Below are 14,890 nucleotides of genomic sequence, written 5' to 3' on the forward strand. Positions count from 1 at the left end.
TGGATCCATGCTGGTCGCAAAGCCACTATGTTGGCCTTCCCATGGCGCGGCTCATATAGTCAACATTGCGTAGTCGAGGTCAAATATTGAACCAGATGTATAAATGAATATTGCTGCGTGGAAATATCAATAATTTTACTTTGAAATTTAAATATACTGTACTGTTTGGGAACGGTTTAACTACAAATGGGAGGAAATATATTTTTGACAAGTGTTAAGTGCCAATAAATATAGTAAAATCTCTGACGTAAAGCGTACTATTTCTGTGGAAGGTTTTTCGCGAGTCCTAGTATATAAGTTATACATGTTCTGAATGCCGTTAGATGTAATTAGAATTTTGCAGTTATCTCATTTTTTTTGTTTTCATGGCCAAATATGTTTTATTTCCTTACGTAAATGTTTCAGGACAAACTCAATTAATGTTAGCAAAATATGACTACAATAGTAACTATCCGATTCAATGCAGATTTGATAAAAATAATCTTTTATGAAAGCGACTTGTGTTATGGTAAAATAACAGGAATACTGAAACAGACAAAAAAGGGCTCTGAATAATTTATGTTAGTACATGTCGTAGATTCGCTATCCACTGGCATCGGTGTTGCGGGTATTATCCCGTATAGAATATTTTCTTCCTATTGTTATTCTGCAATTTCTATTTCTGCTTTGCATTTCAATAAAATCTGTAATCACACCACTCTTAAATGAAAGTAATGATTCGATCCACATTCTTTTTCCGCTACCGCAATTTTCACTCTAAAGAACTTCTTTTGACAAACTTGATTTAGTTTATGCAACGCAGAGCTTTTATCATTGACTTTTGTCACCGTTTCTGGACTATGTACATGTAGATCTAATACTGAATTTTGTTTTTCTTATGTTCGATCTTGGAGTAGATCCTATATTGATCGCTTTGTCTGTGGATCCAACTATCTGATTTCCCCTATTTAATGTCAAGTTAAGAAAACAAATCGAGCTAGTACCTGTATGAATCGTTATTTCGTGTGATATCGAATCTTCACGATGTTATGTCGTCCTGCTAAGTCGCCAGTACGGCAACTCGGCTAATTTTGTTTTGTCGAGTTTTTGCATTTGCGGGTTGATGAGGAAATTAAAGATAGAAGACAAAAAAAAAAAAAAAAAAAAAGAAGACGACAGGGCGACCAACTGAGGACGTCAGAACAACATTTTCTTACCCTTCAATACGGCCTCGGTAGCCTAGTGGTACAGCGCCCGCTCAGAGTGTGGGAGGTCGTGGGTTCGATCCATGGCCGCGTCATACCAAAGACGTAAAAATGGTACTAGTAGCTTCCTCGCTTGGCGCTCAGAATTGAGAGGATAGTACTAGGACTGGTTAGCCTGGTGTCAGTATAATTTGACTGTGTGGTGTTTCATGTCACGTGTCTACGGCGTGATATTCTAGTGAGGCTGCAGTATAAAGTTTGGTATTGTGCTCACTGCTACAAGAAGACACCGTCATTTATATGACTGACAAATTGTTGAAGAATCTGGCGGATTTGCAATCCTTATTTGTCGTTGGTTTGTGTGATATATGTGTTGTTCTCAACAGCCTGACAATACAAAATCTCGACAAAAGGCCTGTTTGCCAGTCGTGTTCTCGTATTATTATCACACAACCACGACAACACGACACGGCAGAAATCTTACAATAACATTAGCATATTAAAAAAAAATCATTTTCGGAATTTTGATTTCGATTATTGTGATGTCATTACCAAACGATTTTAAGACATTATGCCCAAATATCATATTTCAGGATATGAACATTCACTACTCAGGATGAAGGCAAACATAAAATAAACATTTGTGTGTATAAAAAATGTTTATGTTTAAAAAAAGCTATATACAAAGAAAAATGTATTCATCAACACAGTAAAAATATGAAGCGCCACCAAGGTTTAAACAGAAATTACTAGATGTGAATTTAATTGTGATTGCAAACTTTTAATACAGCATATTTAGCCAAGTTAAATACATTATTTTCTAGATTTTAATAAAAATCTGATAATTAAATAATATTTTAAACATGGGTATATCATATCTTAAAGACTCGACCTTCAGATATTAATATCTGTAGCAAACTTTGTGGTTTATAATTATTCGCATTTCGAATGTTTGAATATTTCTAAGCGTGCGTACAAGTGTGTACGTGCGTGTGTGTGAAAAGAGAAGAATTTGATTAAAAACAATTTTGTTCATGATTATATCCCAGCATGTGAAAATATCATAAATATACACATTTATGTATTTGATTTACCTTTGAAAGTTGGACTTTTTGTACGGCCTAATGCATTTATATAATACGTGTTATGAAAATGGCTCTAGTCAAAAAGCTAGGGAGGTCACCAAATCTGATAATAACCTTTAGTTGTCAGTAAGTTACTGCACCACTTATTTTAGTTAGGCCTACTGCGCGCCATAATTACGTAAGAATATGTTATTGCATGCTATCTGTTTCGCCGAAGATAAGGCATACAATAACATTCTTGTTGCTACTTGCCGTGGTGACAGGTTGTTTTTGATAAGCAAAAATTACAGATTACAAATTTGGTCATGTGTGTTGTGTTCATTCGCGTCTGAATTGTGATATTGGTATTACTTTCAAAGATAAAGCAAATTAGCATTGTTTTTAGATAATAAGCAGATGTTCTTCCCAGTTCTAACATGACTCGATTTGATTTCCATTTAAACAAAGAGCGGAAATATTGCGCGACTTTAGGAGCGCAATATTTTTCCACGAAAGAGCTAGTGCATATTTTTCGATGCAACCTAATAATCTTTTTTTTTACATACGCATTTATACTTAAAATTGTTTCATAAATGATATAAATTTGTTCTGAACACACCCGATATGAAAGTTGAACGTCAATATGGAAAAATTTTGTTTGTTTTGGGTTTAACGCCGTTTTATATAGAAAAATATTGACGTTTAGGTTTCATTGACATTTAACGGAGTAAATAAATGAGTATGTCATAATTATAGGTTATTAACTTTGTACGAGTTCTGCAGAGGCAATATTATCCGCGATAGAACGAGTGCATACAAAGTTGATAACCTTTTTATTACATACCACTATCAAATAATGAATTTATGTCTAAATGATCGTTCTGTAACGAAAGACAGGAAAAATACGAAAAGAATTTCTCCGAAAATTTAATAAACAAGTCAAACTGACCCCAAGTGAAGTGGAAAATATCCTCAAATCTCTAGATGTTGATAAGGCCACTGGCCCAGACGGTATAAGTAATAGAATCCTTTTAGAAACTTCTCGTGAACTATCAGTACCTCTCTGTGATCTTTTTAACGAATCCCTACAAAGTTGTAAAGTACCACGTGTTTGAAAGAAGCTAATGTTTGTGCGATATTTAAAAAGGGTGATTCTTCACTTCCAAATAACTATCGTCCTATCTCTCTTCTAAATACACTTGAAAAGGTTTTTGAACGACTGATCTTTAAATACATCTTCAACCACCTGAAAGACATTGACTTTTTGACCCCAGTCCAATCTGGCTTTATTCCAGGAGATTCAACAGTGAATCAACTTACATACATATATGATATCTTGTGCAAATCACTGGACGAGGGCCTGGAAGTTCGAGCAGTCTTTTTTGACATCAGTAAGGCCTTTGACAAAGTCTGGCATAAAGGCCTATTAGCAAAACTCAAGTTTGCGGGCATATCAGGTTCCCTTCTAGCTTGGATCTCTGACTACCTTTGTGACCGACGTCAACGTGTTGTTCTTCCTGGCACTAAGTCATCATGGACTACAATAAAAGCAGGAGTCCCTCAGGGCTCGATTCTCGGACCTCTGCTCTTTCTTGTGTTTATAAATGACATAGTCATGGACATTCAGTCTTCCATCAACTTATTTGCCGATGACACTAGTCTTTACGTTATTGTTGAACAGCCCCGTGAGGCATTTGAACTCCTTCAGAGTGATATTCTTAAAATTTCTGCCTGGGCCGACAGATGGCTTGTTACATTTAATCCTTCCAAATCGGAATCACTCCTTGTCTCAAGAAAACGAAATACATTTCCCCATCCTGTACTCTCTATGTTTGGGCAGCTAATACCTGAAGTAACTGAACACAAACATCTTGGTGTCTTTCTTTCCAGCGATTGTAGCTGGCACTCACATATTGACTATATTTTACACAAAGCATGGAAAAGAGTCAACGTCATGCGTAAAATCAAGTTTTCCATCGATCGGAAATCTCTGAAAACTATCTACACTTCCTTCGTCCGGCCTATTCTCGAATACGCCGATGTTGTTTGGAGTAATTGTACAAATTATGAAGTAGATCAACTTGACAAAATCCAACACGAATGTGCTCGTATAGCTACTGGTGCAACAAAACTAGTTTCCCTTGAAAAACTCCATGAAGAATCTCCATGGGAAAGTCTGTCAGAGCGCAGATACAAGCATAGACTCGTTCTTTTCTTTAAAATGTACACAAATAAGACACCTGAATATCTCTCAACTCTAATACCTCATCCAGCTGAACATCGCTATGATTTAAGAAATCCGAACAATGTACGTGGTATACCGTCCAGGACCACTTTATACTTTAATTCTTTTCTGCCTTCAGTGATACGTGACTGGAACCTCTTAACAGATAGTGTTCGTAATTTAACAACATTATCTTCTTTCAAAGATTACTTGAATAAAGATATTCGCTGCATACCCAAATACTATTATGTCGGAATAAGGAAGCTCCAAGTTCTTCACACAAGATTACGGACTAAATGCAGTGCACTCAATCAACATCTATTTCTTAGAAATATATCTCCCACGCCTCTTTGTCAATGCGGCCAGATGGAGACGAATGCCCATTATCTATTAGAATGTACCTTATATACAGACTGTCGCCAAAAACTTTTCAATAACCTTCAGAACTACGATATCGACGAAAACCTTCTTCTTTATGGAAACACTTCTTTACCGGACGAGGATAATGTCAATATTTTCACAAATGTACACTGTTATATAGCTGAAAGTAAGAGATTCCTGTAAATATTTCTGAACCTCAACGAGACACTATTTTACCCCTTTGTTATATTTCTAGAAAATTTAATGAACTACTTCTAACTTCTCTACTCTCATTAGCGCTCATATTGTTGTTCCAGAAACATGATTTTTTGATATACTAGACTACATTCCCATAGATATTATATTTAAAGCTTCACTGTACTTTTGCGAAACAATAATTTATCTGTCCGTTTTAGGAGAAGAACTCTATAAGACTTGTCTTTCGTTCTAATCCTTTTCATCTACTGTACATGTAATGTTTGAATTTCAATATAATTTTGTATATTTTTGGGAATAAAATATGTTTAAACCAAACCGACGCGCATTAATATTTTCCGCGAAAATGACGTCAACTTGTCGCAACGTGCGCGTGGACGCGATTTTTTTTTCCATTACAACGTTAAGAAAACATTCCACGTTCGATATAAAAGCGTTCCACGTAAATATTGAAAAATATTACACGATCGCGGTCCATTGAAACTCAATGGAAAATAATTTTAGGTATGTAATTACGTCAAAATATTACTATTGTAAAGTCATTTTATGTGTAACGCCATTGGTCACTATTATTTGACGTTACCAATCATACCGGTATTTTTTTATAAAAAATCGGTAATTGAAATTTTCCTGTTTTTTTTACGAAAAAACGTTTTAACGGTATAAGCAAGAAAACAGATTTACCCGAGAAAATGAAAACTGTATCTCCCCGTCCTCCGTTGTTATGTTTATACGGTTTCCAAAGTGAAACACGATAAAGAACACATTAAACACTGCCACTCCTAATAGAATTGACTATTTATTAAAATTCTTTTCGTTCCAATTACTGATTTTTTTCGCGCGTTCAAAAGTTTGCAATTTTACTACTATATAATTGGCCTGATACACACCTTCGTGTCAGGTTCAAAATTATTGAATTACAATGTAGACAACACGAAAAGGCAATTTGTTTTGTCAGTACCGCTGTAACTTTTAATTTTTATTCTTTATTATAGTCTCATCGGTGTATAAACAATACAAGTACATACAATAATAAACACATTAAAAACATCAGTTCGGCCATGCCGAATACTAGTGCATAACCCATTGAAATATCTAAAACAAAAGAATACATCAGAATGGATCATATCTTGTTTGCATGTTTTATGATTTGACTTGTATACGTTCTATCTTAGCCAACAAGCGTTTCAATTAGATGGCACAGTTTTAAGTTAAGAAATAAGGTTAGTAATTTGGTTCAAAATGAAATTCCGCGGTGAATTCGAAAGATGTCCAGTGTTAATTAATAGATTCTAAGTTTTCCGTTTGTTTTGCACAAAATATTGCGAATCGAGTGCTTTAATCATACTTTTTCATTGCTAGAGTACATTCTCCAAGAAATGAGACGGCTTTCATGTTTATACTAGACCAAAACGGACAGTAGGGGCGTATTATGCGGACAAGAGAAAATATGTGCCATTTGTAGGATACTAGACCATCACTGACTGGCATTATACTAGGAACCATTCAACCCCATATTTCCTTTTCATGTTTTGTTTAAATTATGATAAACTTTCAAAAAAATAAGTGTAGGAAAAACTGATGTTCTATAACGATAACAAAAATTCGACACTGAAGTTGTCGTGTTATTTGAATTAGTGACCTTTAACCTTTAATATATATGTGTATTACTACATTTTCTAACGTTACAAAACATCCAAATCCGGGAAAAGTCTATATTTTAATCTGAAGATACGGCTCGTTCTGTAACTGAAGAATTGTTCCTAGCTCCTGTTCTACGAGTTGACAAGTTTCATGCCAAGGTCTCTCTTACAAGCGGACTTTAACATATCACTTTTAAAGGATGTTCTTAATTAAACATACATATTTTTGTTTGCCCTGGTTCTATGTTGAGTTGAATGCTTGGTCTAAAAATCACAGAAATGAAGGCCAAGTGATACGAAATCTGTGACATTTACCACAGGGTGGTGATTAGGTATGAGATACCAAAATTGTGCGGCCAATATCTCCGTAAACAACCAGTCATCGTCAAAACCAGGAATTGTGTAAGACATTGCTATATAACAGGAGCTCGGCTTACATGTAAGATCTAATTATTCAGTTTAAATCTAATATTTCATTAATTTAATAAAAATATTGAAGACTCTAAACTAATAAATAGATTTATCTGACAAAATTGAAACTATATCCCGATTTCCTACGTTAATGTTTTAAAATACAACGCAATAATCTATCGCGTTAGAATTTGCACCGCGTTTCCTAGGCTCTCTGATTTTGCTTTGGTGTGGAACTCTGCTTTTATTATAACAAATATTTAATTTACCAATACCCAATTGACTGTATTATTTACTTAAATCACTTAATGGTCAAAACTTGATTTTTATATTTTTAAGATGAAAAATATTACTGAAATCGATATTGAGAAACTAACATATACTTAAACAGGTACTTAATGAGCGTGTTTACCTAAAATGGTCGTTAAGATAGATAATGGTTTAAAAGTAATTACTTGTTGTCAAGTCAAGTCAAGTCAAAAACCTTTTATTTCACTCATTTCATGAATACTGAATAAATGAGGTAAGATATTTTAACAATATATTGGAGGCTCATAAAATAATAGTACAATTCAATTCTAACAAAATATGATGTTTTCACAATAACGCCTTTCATATCTAGATGTCATATGTCAGTATTACAATATAATAAATAAATATATAAATAAATAAATGATGCCCCCATTCGGGCATCGGAGAGTCATAAAATGTACGGAGATGGAAATACAAAATTCATTTATCTTAGCTGTGACAATATAATTTTAACAAATTTGCACAATTTTAAAAACTCTTTTTTATTTCCAGTATTTATAAGTTGTTCCAATTTAAATACATTCGGATTTCTGAAGAAATATGGTTTGATAAATTGTTTTCGTTCATTTGAAAACAGGTTACACTCGAAAAGGTAATGAAACTCGTCTCCTAACTTATTTTCACGGTTGTTACATGTTCTTTGGTTTAATGGTAATCTTGTCCAATTTCCTGTTTCTACAGGTAACCTATGGTTTCTCGTGCGAAATTTTATGACAGAATGCAATAGAGACTTTGGGGGTATTTGATAGATATTTTTCTTGACCAAATGAAGTTTTGAATAATCTATAGAATGTGCTATTGCTAGAATTTTCAACTAACGAGTACCATGCGTTTATAAATAAATCTTTTAGTTTGTATTTAACTGCCATTTTAAGCCATTTGCTATTTGTGAATGTTTGTTGATCCCATATATTATTAAAACCGCACTTAATTAAAATAGGTTGAACAGCATACAGCCACGGACATTTTTTTTTTTAAAGATTCGTGGTTACAATTTCTGCTAATAGCATACATATTTTTATAGATAATGGAGGAGAGTTTGGTTGGAAAATTATCATTTTCATTGTTGACAATTCTTGACCAGAAAGATATAATTTTTTCTTCTATATCGATATTTATAGGCATGCAACCTGTCTCGCCATATACCATGTAACCCGGGTTTGACCTTTTAAGTTTTAGAACGTACTTTAGAAATTTCAACTGTACTCGTTCGATTACTTCATTATTTCCTGTTCCCCAAATTTCAGCACCATATAACAAAATAGGCTTGATTGTTTTATTAAATAAGTCAATTTGAAGATCTACTGGGAGATCAAGGCGATGTGAATTTCTAATCAAACTGTACATAGCTCGTTTGCTTGAGGTGCAATATGAGATTTACACTTATTAAAAGAGCCATTTCTGCTAAACAAAATACCTAGATATTTATATTCATTTACTATTTCCATACGTTCATTTTTAAAAAGAAAATTACAGTTAGGCTGACGTCCTCTAGAGAAAATTATTATTTTAGACTTTGAAGTATTTACTGTCAGTTTCCACTGGTCACAATATTGGGCATAAAGGTCTAAAGCTTTCTGCAGGCCTGTTTCTGATTCTGATAATATAACAGTGTCATCAGCATAGAGTAATATAAAAATCTTTAAAAAGTCACGTAGTGCACCGTTTTGATAGCTTGCAATAGTAACACCGCTTTCAAAGTTATTTTGAAGAAAGAAATCATTGAGATCATTTAAATATAATGAAAACAAAAGAGGTGACAAGTTCTCTCCTTGTCGAACGCCGACATTGCATGTAAAAAATTGCGAACATTCAGAATTTGCTCTAACGCACGATTTTATGTTTTGGTACATATTTTGGATTAATTTCAAACATTTACCGTTAATATTAAGATTCAAAAGCTTTTGCCAAAGTCCGTTTCGCCATACAGTATCAAACGCTTGTTTAAGATCAATAAAGGCACAGAACAATTTTCCCCTGTTAGTACTTTGGTACTGAATTAAATGGTGAAGTATTAACATGTTATCAGATGTTGAAAATTTTTCCTAAATCCTGCTTGGCAGTTGTGCAAAACATTATTTTCTTCTATATATTTAGTCAATCTGTTATTAATTACACACGTAAACAATTTGCCCAAGCAGCTAAGAAGTGTAATAGGTCGGTAATTTTCTGGCTTTAAAATATCACCTTTGTTTTTGTAAATGGGATTTATAACACCAATAGTCCACGATTCTGGAATAACTCCACTATTAAAAACAAGATTAAAAAGATTCAAATATATACCTTTCATGATGTGATATGTAGACTTAATATGTTCGTTTACAATTTTATCCACTCCACTCGCTTTATTGTTTTTTAATGATTTTATTGCAAAATCTATTTCATTTTGTGTAATTGGAATATTTATGTTGTTATTCAATTGTTCACTTGGTACAATATCATTAATGCCTTCCTCGATATTATGGGAAAAATTTACATTTTTGAAATAATTATACAAGTCTGAAATATTTGCTTCGGGTTTACTATTTTGATTTTTCTCATTTATAACTTTCCAATATTTCCTAGGATCACAGTTTTTAAGTTTGCGTAATTTTTCAATATCTCTTTTATGGGATTTGTCATGATAAAATTTCATAGTTTTCTTATATTTCTTACTTTGTATTTTTAGATTACTTCTATTATTTTCAGTTTTCCTTAATTTATATAAATACTTAGCTCTATGGAAGTCCCTTCTGGACTTTTTACATTGTAACCCAAACCAGTCAGATGTTTTATTGCCATTTTTGTTACTATGTGAATTATGATAACCAAAAGACTCCTGCGAACATTTTAAAAACAGTTCAGATATTGATGTTACAACATCATCCGCTGTTTCTTGGTTAAATGAATTATGTTGTTCTAGCTCCTGTAATTTATTTTGAATTTTTTGCACTTCAAGTTTATCAATGTTTTGAACGAAATTATTCAATTTTGCATTATCCCAGAGTTTTACAGTTGGAAAATTCGGTGATGTATCATTTTTAACATGACAGCGTTCAATATCAAACGAGACACATAACGGATTATGTGCAACAGAATACATTGGACAAAAATCTAACACTTGTAATGAACATACATTCTTGAACAAATTTGATGTACATAAGAAATAATCTACAGTACTAACATTTTTGCATGTAACTTTTCCTGGTATATCGCCCCTAGTTCTTCCGTTTAAAATATACAAATTATTCAACTGTAGAAAATCTATTAATCTGTAACCATAATTATTTACTGAGCTATCCATGTTAATACGTTTTTTGTATACACTTGAGGAGGATTCAAAATTTGTCATTTCAACATTATACTCATCATATATATCATCTAAATTCTGCGAATCGAAAAAATCTTGATCTACATCAATGTAGTCGTTCAAGCTTTTAGTTCTCGAGTTCAAATCCCCAAAAAGACACAATGCGTTATAATTATGCGAAATGTTAATAAAATCGGATTGAATCTCCATAAATGGGTCCTCAGATGAGTATTCTGAATAGTCGGGAGGAATATAGATAACACCGCACAAAATATCGCTATCTGACTGTGAAAGCTGTTTAGAAATACTAAACCATAAAACAAATTTACAATCTGTTTCTATCACTTTTACAAATTTTGATACGTCTTTATTAACAAGTAACGCGAGTCCGCCTGACTTCCGTCCATTTCTAACTATATCTTTCCTACACTTGCGGTAAAAATCAAAATTCTTAACGTCAATGTAATCCAAATTATCTAGTTTTGTTTCTTGCAAACCTATAATATTATACCTTTGCAGTAACTCAATAAATTCTGGTGTATACACTTTCGATTTTAATCCACATACACTTAATGATAGGATTTTCAAAGAAGTATGTTCAACGGTTACATCATTTTTTGAATTTTTATGTGAATTTTCATTTGTACCCGGTGTTCTACAATTTGACCCTTCCGATCGCGGCGCGGGCGTATCACTAGAATTCAAATTATTTCTTACATTTTGATTTAAATCTAAACTGTTTTCCATTGTTATGCATTTACTATCGCATACATTAGAAAAAAACGGTAATGTGCGACATGTATCACTATTTGAGTTGACATCAAAATGTCTTCCATATACATCTATATTTTCCACCTGTAAAGTATCGCATAGAACATCATTATTTGAAAACGGTACACTATGATTATTTGTTATTAACAAATTTGTACTTTGATCAGTTACATGCCAAAGGCAATCATTCAAAATTGAGTAAGGATTACTACAACAATCTATAACATAATTACGACCTTGTGCGGTATTACTACCGTAATTTTCATGAAAAGAATTATACAATGGGTACTGCTTAAAATACAAGTCACAATTATCAATATTGTCGACACCGTAAATCCGCCCACTCAAAAACTGGTTATTTATTAAGGTGTCCGTGTAACTCACTAGCACAGTTTGTGCTTGATATAGCTGAAAAGAAGGCAATATGCACTGATAATTATTTAATCCACCGTTAAAATTCCCGTTGTAGAAACATGTTTGACCATTTAAAAAAGTGTTTGTCATTACTGAAAACCAGTTATCATAGCTATCACTGTTTATGCAGGACTCTCCATGCTTGGCCTATAACTGGGTTTGAGGTTCTGCTTCGGGTATTTCCGGAAGATTCAATATAGTGTCATTTCTGGTCCATGGGTTCTCTAACATTTCCGAACTTGCAAATGATGTAATCGGGACTATTTCATCGTCACACAGCACTGTATCTCCAGAGTCTACACGCTTGGCCGCATAATCAATGTCAAGAGGCGAACCTGCTTTTCTCTTTGGGTTTACAGCACTGTCGGAAAGAACTTGATACCGATTAGGGGTCTCAAACAGTTTTTGTTGTTGCGCTTTCTGCTGCACTTGGGACTGAGTTGTACGGCTATAGTAACTTGGGGGATTCGGGGGGCGATATTGCCGGTTGTCAAAGGACATTTGTTCAAGTTCGAACCAAGGACAAAATTGATAATGAAAATACGGCTTATTGAATAACATGCAGATTAATAGTCAAAACTATCAACCCGTGACCCGATTGACTGTTGACACATAATACAAACTCATCGAAGTATTGCCCGAGGCCCGAATGACCAATGACTTATAGCATACACTAAATGAATGACATGCAAGTCAATAGTCAAAACTATCAGGCCGAAATCCGAAGGACCGACCGCACACAGTATACACTTGTACATCGAATTGCTTGATGGTCCGTAGTCAAAACCATTACCATAGGTCCGAAGGACCACGTGCCAATTGTTTTGCCAACTGACCTTAAGCCAATCAATAAGTGTTGTTTGCATTACATCAGAAATAATTTTCCACTTTTTTATCTTCTAGTTCCGATTTTAGCCGAGCAACATTCAGTGTTTATCTATTGACCGGTCAATAGTGCGAACTATGGACTGGTGATTTATGTTAAGAATCAGGTAATAATGTTTACCATTGACTGGAAAACTGTTAAATAAGTGTCTTGCTACAAGGTGTTCACTTTCTTCTGCCCACTAAATATGCGTGGGATATAGATCGGTCATAAAGAAAATCTTCTGACCGGTGATATATACAAGGTGTCATTATATGTTATGACCAAAATTAAGACAATGAAGAAGTAATTGTTGATTTTTTAATTACGACTTTGGTTATCCCACCTCTTCATCTATCACGTTGCTTTTAAAGTTAACTAATATAGCACGGCAGTATATGTGAAACCTTATAATCTGACCTACTACAATTTTCCAGGGGAAAAAGAAAACAGAATTTTTCCTAATAATTAAAAAAAAACAAACTATTTTGTCACACTTTTTCTCTAAAAGAAATAGTTCTAATAAACTTAAGTATACAGTACCATATAAAAATATCGCCATGCAAGAGCGTAAATTTCTTGCCCAAATCCAAAGATGTGTCATACAACAGAAACTTCCTGCGTTTATTTTAGAAAAATCATGGTCAGCTTGTAAAATTGTCCGATTAAAGTTAAGAAAAGAAGGTCGTAATTACTCATTCACAACTTTTAAATCGATAGAAACAGGTGTGATTTAAAAAATGAGCCGCACCATGAGAAAACCAGCATAGTGCATTTGCGACCAGCATGGATCTAGACCAGCATGCGCATCCGCGCGGACTGGTCAGGATCCAGCTTTCAAAGCCTATTGTAATTAGAGAAACCGTTAGCGAACAGCATGGATACTGACCCGACTGCGCGGATGAAGTACAGTAAACTGAAGAAATAGTAAACTGGTTTATATAATTAGTTGATTTAACGTGCATTGAAATTCACCAATAATTGTCTTTGTATTCATGTAACAATTTAAGTACAGCCATTATGCTTATTTTGTAATAATCCTAACAATGTGAAACATTACATCCATACGACGTCTATGCTAACGGTTTAAAGAGTCTAAATATAATACAATGTAACTGTTGGCTGAGAAATCGGCAAGGCTATGACAATCTGTATAACACTGCAGACGTAATTTGTCACACATAATAAGTATTACGTTATTAAGATTTCAGTGTAATACTTTGTTTTAGATGTCGTTGAGATATACGTATCAACAATCACGCTATGCTTTTAACATTTTTTATGACTCAATATTGTTGATAAAATTTCTACCCAGTACTAATGTTAAAGCCTGAATTTTTTTTCGCACTTCGCCATTGTGATCTCGCGCTTCTCCATCATGAGCAGGCGATACGCGACGCGCGGGATCATAATGGCAAAGCGCGAAATCATAATGGCAAAGCGCGGCGAAGCGTGAAATCGAGAATTTTCACGAGCGCGAAATCACGACGGCAAAGCGCGAAATTGCTAAGTTTCGCGATCTCGCCGTTTGCCATCGTTCTCTCGCGCTTCGCATATCGTTTGAGAAAGCGAGGCATGAAAGGTGAAAGAAACATTTTGCTGATAACGAAGTTAACGTAATGAAGACGTCGCTATACCTGCATGCTTTCCCTATGTAAGGTATCAGTTTCAGATTTGGTACATTTGTATCAGTATCATGAAACTTAGCTAGTCTAGTATTCAGTTTGGTGTTATGGCAAATTCATTGTAACAGCTATCGTGTATAACTGACAGACATAATATTATCTCATGAATGATAAATCATAATGATATTTTTAAAGTGTGTCACCACGAACCATTTGTTTTGAATTAAAATTTATATAACATGGACCACTAAACCACTAATTGCACGTGCAATGTTACGCACATATCTATTATTTTTTTATATAAACAATTAAAAAAGAATAAGGGTTTCGTGCATTATTTCTGCTTCAAATACACACTAAAATGCACCATTTGCCGTCCGTTCTCACACTGATAAATCATCAAGGGGAAGATACCTCGACCCCCACCCCCACACACCCTCATAACGTCTGCGTACTATGAAAAATGCACCTATCTACGCGCCTGTTTATACACCACTTCTAATGGACAAACT

Source organism: Mercenaria mercenaria, chromosome 4 (assembly GCF_021730395.1).
Source record: "Mercenaria mercenaria strain notata chromosome 4, MADL_Memer_1, whole genome shotgun sequence".
NCBI classification, from domain to species: Eukaryota; Metazoa; Mollusca; class Bivalvia; order Venerida; family Veneridae; genus Mercenaria; species Mercenaria mercenaria.